Source organism: Triturus cristatus, chromosome 3_2, assembly GCF_964204655.1.
Source record: "Triturus cristatus chromosome 3_2, aTriCri1.1, whole genome shotgun sequence".
In the NCBI taxonomy this organism is placed as follows: Eukaryota; Metazoa; Chordata; class Amphibia; order Caudata; family Salamandridae; genus Triturus; species Triturus cristatus.
This window is the reverse complement of record NC_140584.1, coordinates 170,389,203-170,400,867: the sequence shown is the minus strand read 5'-3', so window position 1 is coordinate 170,400,867 and position 11,665 is coordinate 170,389,203.

Below are 11,665 nucleotides of genomic sequence, written 5' to 3'. Positions count from 1 at the left end.
ATTTTTCTATAAAAAATATAAGCAGAGATATATTGATGTACAATTAATAAAATAAAAGGGCAAAAAGGCTAATTTAGCAGCAGATAAAGTGATGGTGCAACAGTACTGGATCCAGAAGTAGCAGCAAAGAGGCAAACGAGTAAAAGTTTATAAAAAATAAGCATCAGTGGTGAGCATATAAAATCATTTCCAGAGGGGTAATTGCTAAAAAGAGCACTAGAATACATTTTGTAACAATAAATAGTGAGAATTAGTATCAACTATGAACATTTAAAAAGACATTTCAAATACAGTGATTACTGGAGTCACTAAAGTGCTTTTGTATCAAAACAGCACACTGTCTCTCTTGGCTGAAGTGCACTTTAGAAAACTCACAACTGCAAAGCAGACTTTACAGTCTTTGAGTTGCTGTAGATAAAAAAGGGCCACTTTACACTTAGAAAATGTATGTTTGCGCAGTAGCGGTAATAAGAACTTCCTAGTAAAAGGGATAAAAAATTTGCAGAAAAAGACAAAGGGGCTGATTCCGATCCGGGTCGAAAAGCACTCCGACCGAGCCGGATCCAGAGTGTTTTCCGACTGAGCCGGAGTCCTGCAGTCCGACCGAGCGAGTACGATGCGGCCGTATGCTGTCGGACTCGGTTCGGTCGGATTCCCATAGAAGTCAATGGGAGCCGGTTGACTGAATGGGTACGTCGCGGACAAGTGCGCCCCCTACAGTGAGTACGTGTCAGTGCCATCCGCACAGTACATGCCTGTGTTGGGGAGACCCATGGGTCTCCCCTTGTGTCCGAGTCGTAGGGCTGCTGGTGACAAGGGGTCCGACTCGGACCCCCAAAGGCAACCACCTGGACGATTTGCGAGCCGGAAACTCAGGCTCGCACAGCTGTCCAACATGTGCATCGTACTGGCTCGGTCGTGAATCGCATCCATTGCACGCCACGGTTAGCTTCCGACTGAGACGTGCGGAGCGGTTTGGACCCGGAAACGAGTCGGTCGGTGAATTTCATGTAGCTCGCATCGTACTTGCTCGCTTGTACAGCTGTACGAGTTGGGCGGAAAACACGCGTACGGCGCATAGTTTTTCCGGCCGGATCTCGTTCGGTGCCCTTCCAACCCGGATCGGAATCGGCCCCAAAATGTAAAATAGTTTGACTTGATTGCTCATAACATGGTCAGATGGCAACAGTTTCAGAAGAATACTGTCCTAGAGGGAAACATATCATCCAACAAAATGACCCAACCTGAATCTTGGCAACAGGTTTCTTTCATGGACATTGGCCACGTATAATAAATATGGAGCAATTGAAGGGGACGCTTGAATGAGGAAATAATCTCTAACTGAGGGTTTAATCACTTCTGATAGTTCCCTGGAAGACTGCTTGTGCTTATAAAAATTATCCATAACCCACTTTCCGTCCCCTTTACCAATTGACTCTGGGTGCTCAAACAATGAGGCACAACCAAGTGCCGTAAAGCAAGTTTCAATATATTGAAGCTAAGGGATGGACAGGCCATGGGCACAACTTAAACAATCTCTAATAACGGGCCAGTTAAAATTAGCGTCTTTGTTGGACCAGATTGAACACCAGGTGGCTAAAGGGGCAGCTTTAATTGTATCTTGGACATATTCCATATCTAGCTCTAGATGTAGGGAAAATGCGGAGATGAGGGGGAACTCCGTAAAAATTCGACGGAAGAATATGTTCTCCTCTATCTGCATTGCGTGTGCATCCCTACAGCCCCAGATGCCCATTCCATATGTTAAGATTGGCAGGCGTTTGCGATTGTAGATCTCTAATATTGGAGCAATGAGCTTTTTACCAATAGACATTGCAAGCGAGAAAGTGGTGCCTACAGCTTGTATATCAGGTTATTCTGTTTTTTTACACAAGTAAGCCATAAACAACCTTCATCAAACTCCAGGTCTTGGTCAGGGAAGGAACTAATCATCTCCAGAGGTTTCCCCTCTATGTTTAGACTATGGGTTTTAGTATTTTTTGGGCCGCATATCATTGTAAAGGTTTTCTTGTAGTTTGGCTCCAATCCCAAGTCCTTCATGAAACTGACATAGCTGACAATAAGTTTTTTAAGACCATTCGCAGTCCTTGCCAGAAGGACTGCATCATCAGCATATAGCAGCACGGGCACGGCCTTATTTGCCACATGTGGGACATCAGCACCAACTGAAACTAAAGTGTTCTCCAGATTGTTTGTATAGAGAAGGAATAAGACTGGGGCAAGGACTCAACCTCGGCGAACCCCACGCTTGATGCTGAACGGCTCTGTACATTTGGCAGCACCACCAAACCTAACTGAAACAGAAAGGTCATGATGGAGATGCCTTAAGAATGTAACCAGACCCGCACCAACTTCCATGTTTTCTAGGATGACCCACAACTTAGAGCGGGAGACATAATCAAATGAACTTGACAGGTCCATAAATGCCAAGTGAGTGGAAGCGCCCTTGGCATATTTATATTTTGCCACTATGAGGAGCAGATTAATGCACTGTTCAATTGTGCCAAGCTCCTTTCTGAATCCATACTGGCTAGGAGCAAGTATGCTGTTGGCACTAATCCAGTCCAGTAAGCGGTCCATAATGACCCTCCCAATAATTTTAACGGAAGAATCTAGAAGAGATATCGGGCAATAGCATTTAACATAATGCACAATTACAGATGAACGCCACAACCTTGGTGCTCCCTCGCTGCAAACGGAATTAAAAACTAAAGTGAGGACCGGGGTCCAGAACTCTGGTTCTTCCTTAAATAAATCAAGTTGAATGCCATCCGGCCCCGGAGCCTTCTTGCATCTGCTATAAACAATTGCTTTGAAAACCTCCTCTTCATTAAAAGCAAGGCTTGGACACGTTGTAGTCATCTGTGCTGAGGCATCATCAGCCCTGCAATCAGAGGAATACAACCCAGCATAGTGTGCCACCCATGGCTCAGCCAAAATGTGAACAGTTACTTTATCAGTTGGTGAGACGGGGGAAAGGACAGACCTACTGTTTTCCAAAAGGCTTGTGGGCCTTTAGAATTGCAGGCACCCACAATAGACTCCCATTTCTCCTCCTTCATAACCGATTTTTTTCTTTTAATGGCATGCTGGTATAACTTTCTACTTCCCTTATTTGCATGCTGGTCTCTGGTGATTTGCTTTAGCGCCCTACGTAGGGTGTTATTGGCTGCTCTATAAGCGTTATATAACCATGATTTAACATGGTGAGGCGGTCCCGGAAATGGGTCTAGAAAGCAGCATTTGAATCTTAGCTAAGAGGTTTGTGAAGTCAATTAGGATGCAAGCCGGATCTCAGGGTATGCGATTACAGCTGTTCACCATGTCAGTACTATTGCACATCACCTGGGACAGGGACATAAGGCTGTTCATGTTCGCAGTTCGCCATACCACCCTACGCCCTGCGTCCTTAGTATAGATGACCTGGGAAGACAGAGGTTTAGGCTTATGTTGTATATGTGGTAGCTTTATCTTAGCATAAATGGGATTGTGGTCCCTATAGGTCTGGATAAGAACCTTACAATTCTTAATAGTTGGGGACATACCCCACGTTACAAAATGTAGTCAATGGTGATCCCTGCGCCCAGCCCTAGGAAGTGGAATATATTGGTCAATGAAGTTAGGAACCTTATTGACCATGCCCCGTTCTGCCAGATGGGAGAATAAGGCCCGCCCCTTAGCATCCATCACATTACACTCCGACTCTTGAGAGAATAGATCAAAGGTGGTTGGAGAAAGAGGCGGGGGTGCCCCAATTTGGAATTAAAATCCCCCGCCACCATCAACTTAAGGGGGCATTCCACACGAGCCACTGTCTCCGCAAGCATATCAATCACTACAAAAAGACCTTGGTACTCACACTTGGATGAGAAGTTGTTATTGTAGAAGTTTACCAAATAGATTTTATGGGTGTCTTCCAGTTGAGGCAGGAGGCCTGCGCCTCCCCCTTCTCCTGGAACAGTGGAGGAATTTAACAGCCAATTTCCACTTTAAACCAGGCAGTCAAACTCTCTTTAGCTCTGCCGGAAGGAGATGGAGTCGCAGGCACATAAAGCCATCAAATACAATTTAATTTGTCTCCCAGGATTCTTGAATGAGTACTATATCATAGTTCGCGATAAAAGATCGCCATCCATCAGTCAGAATTTTGGAGGCTATACCCACTATTTTCCAACTCAGGAAATTTAAACAAGCATTATCTGTTGGGCCTTTATCCATACATGTGCTCACACTGGCCCATGCGGAAGTAAGATTCTGTGTAGAAATAGTAGGCAGCAGGGATTAGGCTGTCAGATACCCCGTCATTATTAAGGGCACAGGGTCCTGCACCAAGTGGTCTGGGAAAGGATAGTATACGTTTGGGCAACAGAGATGGAATTATCGGGAGCCCCATCCTTTTCTAGTGATCCGAGGACCACGGGCAGAGAATTGGGAATGGAGGGCATTTGAGCAAGAGAAGTTGGGCTAACAAGTACCCCGTCTTTCTCCTGTAAGCTGCAGGAATCAAACTCCTTGCTAAACCGTCAATCAATATCCTCCAGCCTGGCCAGGGTTGAAAATCTATTGTTCAGAGGGAGTATTGCTTGTGGGGGAAGTCTGGGCAACACACTTGTGTGAGAAATAAAACTGCCAGGGGTACAGGATCGATTAACAAGATGTTGATAAAAAAAGCCAAGTGGCACTATCTTAACAGGGCTAATTTTAACCATTCCTATACTAGCTTTATGCAGTATTTCCTGAACAACCATAGGATAATGAAGGTTAACCACAAAGATATCCCCACTGTGCACATCCTCCACCATCAATCCCCTCCACCCGTCTTGCCAGCAAAATCTCTTTTGACATGTCCCAATTGCCAGTGATGTTGTTATTCAACCAATTGATGGATTTGTTCATTAGTGCCCTGATGGATTCCACGTTATCTTCTGCGAGCCTGGGGACATTAGTCAGAGCAACAACATAGGGGGCGGATGCAGGGGGGCGATCAATTACAGGTAAAGGGCTCTGGTTTGGGGCACGGATTACCTGTTGGTTAACAGGTTGGTTTACAGGTCATTTAACATGTGGATGATGTACATCCATGCTCTGGGCAGATGGAGTAGGAGGTAAATCAAAGGTCAAATACTGAGTACAAGCAAATGTCCTGGAATCCAAGGGCTTCACCAGTTTGGCTCCGATTATTGCTAGTCGTTCAAAGATGGGGCAAAATTAAGAGTCCAAAAGATAACCTAAGCACTTACTCAGTTTTCTCCAAGCATTTTCATTAACTACTGCTGAACCCTCAATAAAATTGCCAGCCCTGTTACGCGAGGCAATTTTGCTCTTTGTGGCAGAGTTTATAGGCTTTGTTGTTTAGCAGTTTTCCTCCTGCACTTGGCTTTTGGGCCACACTCCCCACCAGATTCACAGAACTGGTCGTCACCCTCTGTGCCAGTTGGGCCGGGCTCGGTTCCCCCTCCTGGCGCCGAGAGCCCAGCCCCCAAACAATCTGAACTGACAACCAGATTTTGACCTAGTTCCACGGAACAAACATGGCCCGTTGATGCCACAGTTAGGCTTGTTACTATGGATACACTCTCCAGCTGTAAGGGCTCAGAGGAGCTTTGATTGGTAGGCAAGGGAACGTTATCTTCAGTGGTAAGAGAAAGGGGATTTCATTAGTAACCATGTCCACAACCCGAGTTAGATAATTATCAATCGTCGAGCGGGTGTGGGGGGGTAACACACTGGAGACACTTGAAGCACCCATCCTCTTGCCCATATTTCAGGACTATTTGGACTAAGGTGGAACTAAAAGGAAGAAGGACAAATAAACAGGCAAAAACTAATCTAGGTGAGCACAGAGAGCCATGGCTCTTAAGATGAAAAAATGGGAAATGAAAATAGGGGAAAAATAGAACACAGTACCTTTTTCCATGATGGCTGCTTAAAAGGCTCAGATAAGCGCAGGACACAGTAGATCCTCGTACAGGCCTTAGGGGGGTGCCAAGCACAGTCTCTTCCGGGCGCTGATGGGCCTGCCCTTGGCCCGGGTTTTGCATGGGCAAGATCTGGGCACACTCGCGCATCCAGTGCTGCGGGACTGCCTAGTGGCTTTTTTTGTGCCTGCGGGCGTGGAAACAGCTTCGGTGGCGGATCACGGCCACAAGGAAAGCCGGGACTGGTAGTTGCCTTGTCCCGCTGGTGTGGTTGGTGTTTCCATGCTGCGGGAGTGCCTGGTGGCTTTTTTGTTGGGCCTCCGGGCACCGAAACTGCGTTGGTGGCGGCCCATGGCCGCAAGGACAGCCAGGACTGGTTGTCACCCAGTCCCGCTGGTGTGGCTGGTGTTCCCGCACTGCAGGAGTGCCTGGTGGCTTTTCTTTGGGCCTCCGGGTGCGGAAACAGCGTCAGCTGTGGCTCATGGCTGCAAGCAAAGCCTGGACTGGTAGTCCCCTGACCCCGCTGGTGTGGCTGGTGTTCCCGCGCTGCGGGAGTGCCTGGTGGCTTTTGTTTGCGCCTCCGGGCGTGTAAACAGCATCAGCTTTGGCTCACGGCCACAAGGAAAGCTGGGACTGCTTTTCCCCTGGTCCCGTTGGTGTGGCTGGTGTTCCCCATTTCTAATCTGAATCCTTGGTGTATTTTATTGCATTTTCTTCAAGTAAAAGAGTGGTGTGCACTGCATGATTCCCATTCTGTGTTTCGTGTATTTCTTTACCTTCTACTATTTGTTCTTGAGTAATGAGTCGCAGTTTAACTTAATCACTTGTTAGAAGAGAACCTGTTTCATCTGCTTTGGTTCAGGAATGGTTTGTCGACGCCCTGCTTTTCTGACTGAGAATTTTCTTTCTTTTATGGAGATCATATTTCCTGATTACATCATTTGTTATAGCTTTGATATATTGGCCTGTATACTTTAGCATACCCAGAATACATTTTCATACATACTGTGAGTTAATGTTTGATTTTGTCTGGTACTTTCTTCAGTGTGGTTCTTGCACTGGGTTTATCTTACACACGTAACTGACAAGAACAAGGCATAATTTTAGTCATGGTCCAGATACAGATGGTGTTTGACTTAGTAGTCGCAACTTTTTCATTTATTGCATGTTTTGGTAGTGGTGTTCACAAGTTAGTATTAGCGAAGTGCATGTCAAACATGTGGCATCAGCACAATCAAGATTTCAAATGATTGCTCTTGCTTGAAAATATGAGGTTATTGATGGTTGCTGATGTTACTTTTCATTTAACATTATAGTGACCCCTGACGAAGAGCTTAGTTGCCTGAAGTACTCTGGGTGTACATTATTATGGCTACCTTGGATGAATAGTGAATGCTGACATTTTGCAGAATAAGCCTGCATGGGCAATTCTCATGAATTTGAATATTGGGATAATGCTGCCTCTGCATGCATTTTAAAATCATTGAAGAAAAGAAGAATACGGAGACTATCAATGATTACATGGATTAAATTGGACTCATGCTTTTTAATTGTATTGGCCTATGCTTGCTATGGTTGTGCATCTTGGGTCTGGTGCACGTAGGTGCACCAGCTAGTTATAAAATACATTTGTGCCTGGGACATAGCACGAACCAAGTACGCACACCAAAGCATCACCTTTGAGCATCTTTCATATTTATTGATGACTATGTTTTACTGTCGGTGTGTATTCTGCTGTTTATTTAAAATAAACCTCTTGCCAGGCCATGAGTCATCCCTGGGGTTGGCCCTAAACAGACCATAAGGCAGGGTCCACTGAATTTAAAAAGGCGGAGATGTATTTTTAAGATTTGCATGTCCTGGTAGTTAATACATACAAATGTGTTTTTCACTACTGCGAGGCCTACCTCTCCCCTAGGATAATATTGGGTTACCATGTTACATTTGATATGCAAAAGCATTTGATTTGGAACAGGTAGTAATGTCATGTTTACTCTCAAATGAATTGCAATTTAAAACCTTCTTTAATGGTAAGTTGGATTTTAAGTCACAATTCTGAAAATGCCACTTTTGGTATTGGGTAAAGGGAATTGGGTTTAAGGGTTTGGAATATATAATTAATGGCTGAGAGTTAAGTGTATGGGGTTTAGGGTATGGGTTAGTGGTGATAGGAATATACTTAGGAAAATTTGGTAAAGGATTTTGTGCATAGTAACATTCAGTTGAGAGATAATGGTTAAGTTTTTTTCGATTATGGATCAAGGATTTTTGAGTATAAGTTAAATGGTTGGGGTATAGGATCAAGGGTTTGGAGTATTCAGCTAAGAGTTAGGGGTTTGGGTATAAGTTACAGAGTCATGGTTAAGGCTTGGAGCCTTAGGATTTAAGGATCTGACTAAGTGACATCACATGAAGTGACTACGTGCCGATTTAGAGTTTGTTGGATGGGGTTTGACTATGTCAGCCCTTACGGAGTCCCCGCATGCCAAATTCTGAGTTGTCATTGGCCCAGTGGGCATCTTTATCATTGGCAGGAACCTCTAGGATGGCAGTTCCTGTCAGTGATTTGAAACTTTGATGGATGGCTCTGTCAAAATGATGGAGCTGATCGTCAAACTTGCAATATTGTTTTTTGATTTTCCGAAATATAAACCCAAAGTGGAATTTGGTTTTTGAGAATAATAAAAACAATGACCCTTTTACCATGCCAGTTTTCTCCCATGATTAGGGGAGCATTTTGCAATTCGCCCTCCAGTTTTACCTGGAAGTGAGGGACTGTGAAATGACTCTAAATCAAGAGGAAACTCACATGGCCAAGCCTCCAAAGACCCTTACTGTGTCGGGCCCCTCAGAGGTTTATGCCAGTGGTGGAGACGGAGTAGTCTAGGCCATTGACCTAATGAAGAGCTTCCATTTGGTACCCTCTCTACCAAACTCATTACAATGTTGGGTGCTCCCGACACAGTCATTACAATGCAACTGCACATGGTGCGGTCGCGTACTCCCATTTTTCTATTGGAGCTTGTGCTGCGGTGGTAAACCTGCCATTGCACCAGCTCTCATGGAGAAATGTGAGATTCTGTTAATCCCTGCACTGTGCAGCACACTGTGCAGGGATTAAGAGGGGTACAAAAGGTTGTGGTGATGGACGGAGCATCAGAACCAATCAAACACTCACACCCAGTCAACAGATCTGGGTTTGATTCATCACCGTTCTTTAGCCCACTCTGCCACCCCAGTTCAGACATGGCCATATGCAAATCAGTCTGACCCTGGGCCTCATGGGAACAGTTCAGCCCGAACTGCCAAGCCATGGACCGGAAACAAGCATCCTGGGACCGGTTTCGGGTTCATTACCCTCATCAGCCAGGCTATCTTGAATCCAGTGGCAAAGTGAGCAAGGGACTCACGTCTGAGCATACCCTGCCAACTTATGGCGAACAAAGCGGTACAAAAGGGGGTGGTGATGGATGTAGCATCAGAACCAATCAAACACTCACACCCAGTCAACAGATCTGGGTTTGGGAGAGGTGTGGCTCACTGGTTAGAGGCAGCAGACCCGTAAGCAGAGAATCGGCAGGGGACCAGGGTTCAATTCCCGACGCGGCAGGGTCGTGGACCAGGGTAAAAACGGACTCGATAGTTCTCGCCTCGGTACCTACTCTAACCAGGAACACACTCGGCAACTCTGGGCATTAAGCTTGCCTCATCTCTACAACGGCCCCCCACAGACGCCGGGGATGCCTGGTTTCACCTTGGAGATACCCAGAAAGGGACCATCTCACAGGGATAGCCAGGGCGGGTTCCCCAGCGGTCTACAGCGCCGGTACGCCCCGTTGCTGGGGCAGCTGTGCGCTTTACAAGTCTACAACAACATTTGATCCATCACCATTCTTTAGCCCACTCTGCCACCCCCAGTTCAGACATGGTCATATGCAAATCAGTCTGACCCTGTGCCTCATGGGAACAGTCCAGCCATTACTGCCAAGCCATGCCTTCCCTGGACCAGAAACAAGCTTCCTAGGACCGGTTTCTGGCATTTCAGCCGTCTTCAGCCAGGCTTGCTTGAATCCAGTGGCAAAGTGAGCAAGGGACTCACGTCTGAGCATACCCTGCCAATTTATGGCAAACAAAGCCGTACAAAAGGGGGTGGTGATGGACGGAGCATAAGAACCAATCAAACACTCACACCCAGTCAACAGATCTGGGTTTGATCCATCACCGTTCTTTAGCCCACTCTGCCACCCCAGTTCAGACATGGCCATATGCAAATCAGTCTGACCCTGTGCCTCATGGGAAACGTCCAGCCCGAACTGCCAAGCCATGCCTTCCCTGGACCGGAAACAAGCTTCCTAGGACCGGTTTCTGGCATTTCAGCCGTCTTCAGCCAGGCTTGCTTGAATCCAGTGGCAAAGTGAGCAAGGGACTCACGTCTGAGCATACCCTGCCAACTTATGGCAAACAAAGCGGTACAAAAGGGGGTGGTGACGGACGGAGCATCAGAACCAATCAAACACTCACACCCAGTCAACAGATCTGGGTTTGATCCATCACCGTTCTTTAGCCCACTCTGCCACCTCAGTTCAGACATGGCCATAGGCAAATCAGTCTGACCCTCTGCCTCATGGGAACAGTCCAGCCCGAACTGCCAAGCCATGCCTTCCCTAGACCGGAAACAAGCTTCCTAGGACCTGTTTCTGGCATTTCAGCCTTCTTCAGCCAGGCTTGCTTGAATCCAGTGGCAAAGTAAGCAAGGGACTCACGTCTGAGCATACCCTGCCAACTTATGGCGAACAAAGCGGTACAAAAGGAGGTGGTGATGGACGGAGCATCAGAACCAATCAAACACTCACACCCAGTCAACAGATCTGGGTTTGATCCATCACCGTTCTTTAGCCCACTCTGCCACCTCAGTTCAGACATGGCCATAGGCAAATCAGTCTGACCCTGTGCCTCATGGGAACAGTCCAGCCCGAACTGCCAAGCCATGCCTTCCCTAGACCGGAAACAAGCTTCCTAGGACCGGTTTCTGGCATTTCAGCCTTCTTCAGCTAGGCTTGCTTGAATCCAGTGGCAAAGTGTGCAAGGGACTCACGTCTGAGCATACCCTGCCAACTTATGGCGAACAAAGCGGTACAAAAGGGGGTGGCGATGGACGGAGCATCAGAACCGATCAAACACTCACACCCAGTCAACAGATCAGGGTTTGATCCATCACCGTTCTTTAGCTCACTCTGCCACCCCAGTTCAGACACGGCGATATGCAAATCAGTCTGACCCTGTGCCTCATGGGAACAGTCCAGCCCGAACTGCCAAGCCATACCTTCCCTGGACCGGAAACAAGCTTCCTAGGACCGGTTTCTGGCATTTCAGCCGTCTTCAGCCAGGCTTGCTTGAATCCAGTGGCAAAGTGAGCAAGGGACTCACGTCTGAGCATACCCTGCCAACTTATGGCAAACAAAGCGGTACAAAAGGGGGTGGTGATGGACAGAGCATCAGAATCAATCAAACACTCACACCCAGTCAACAGATCTGGGTTTGATCCATCACCGTTCTTTAGCCCACTCTGCCACCCCAATTCAGTCATGGCCATATGCAAATCAGTCTGACCCTGTGCCTCATGGGAACAGTCCAGCCCGACATGCCAAGCCATGCCTTCCCTGGACCAGAAACAAGCTTCCTAGGACCGGTTTCTGGCAATTCAGCCGTCTTCAGCCAGGCTTGCT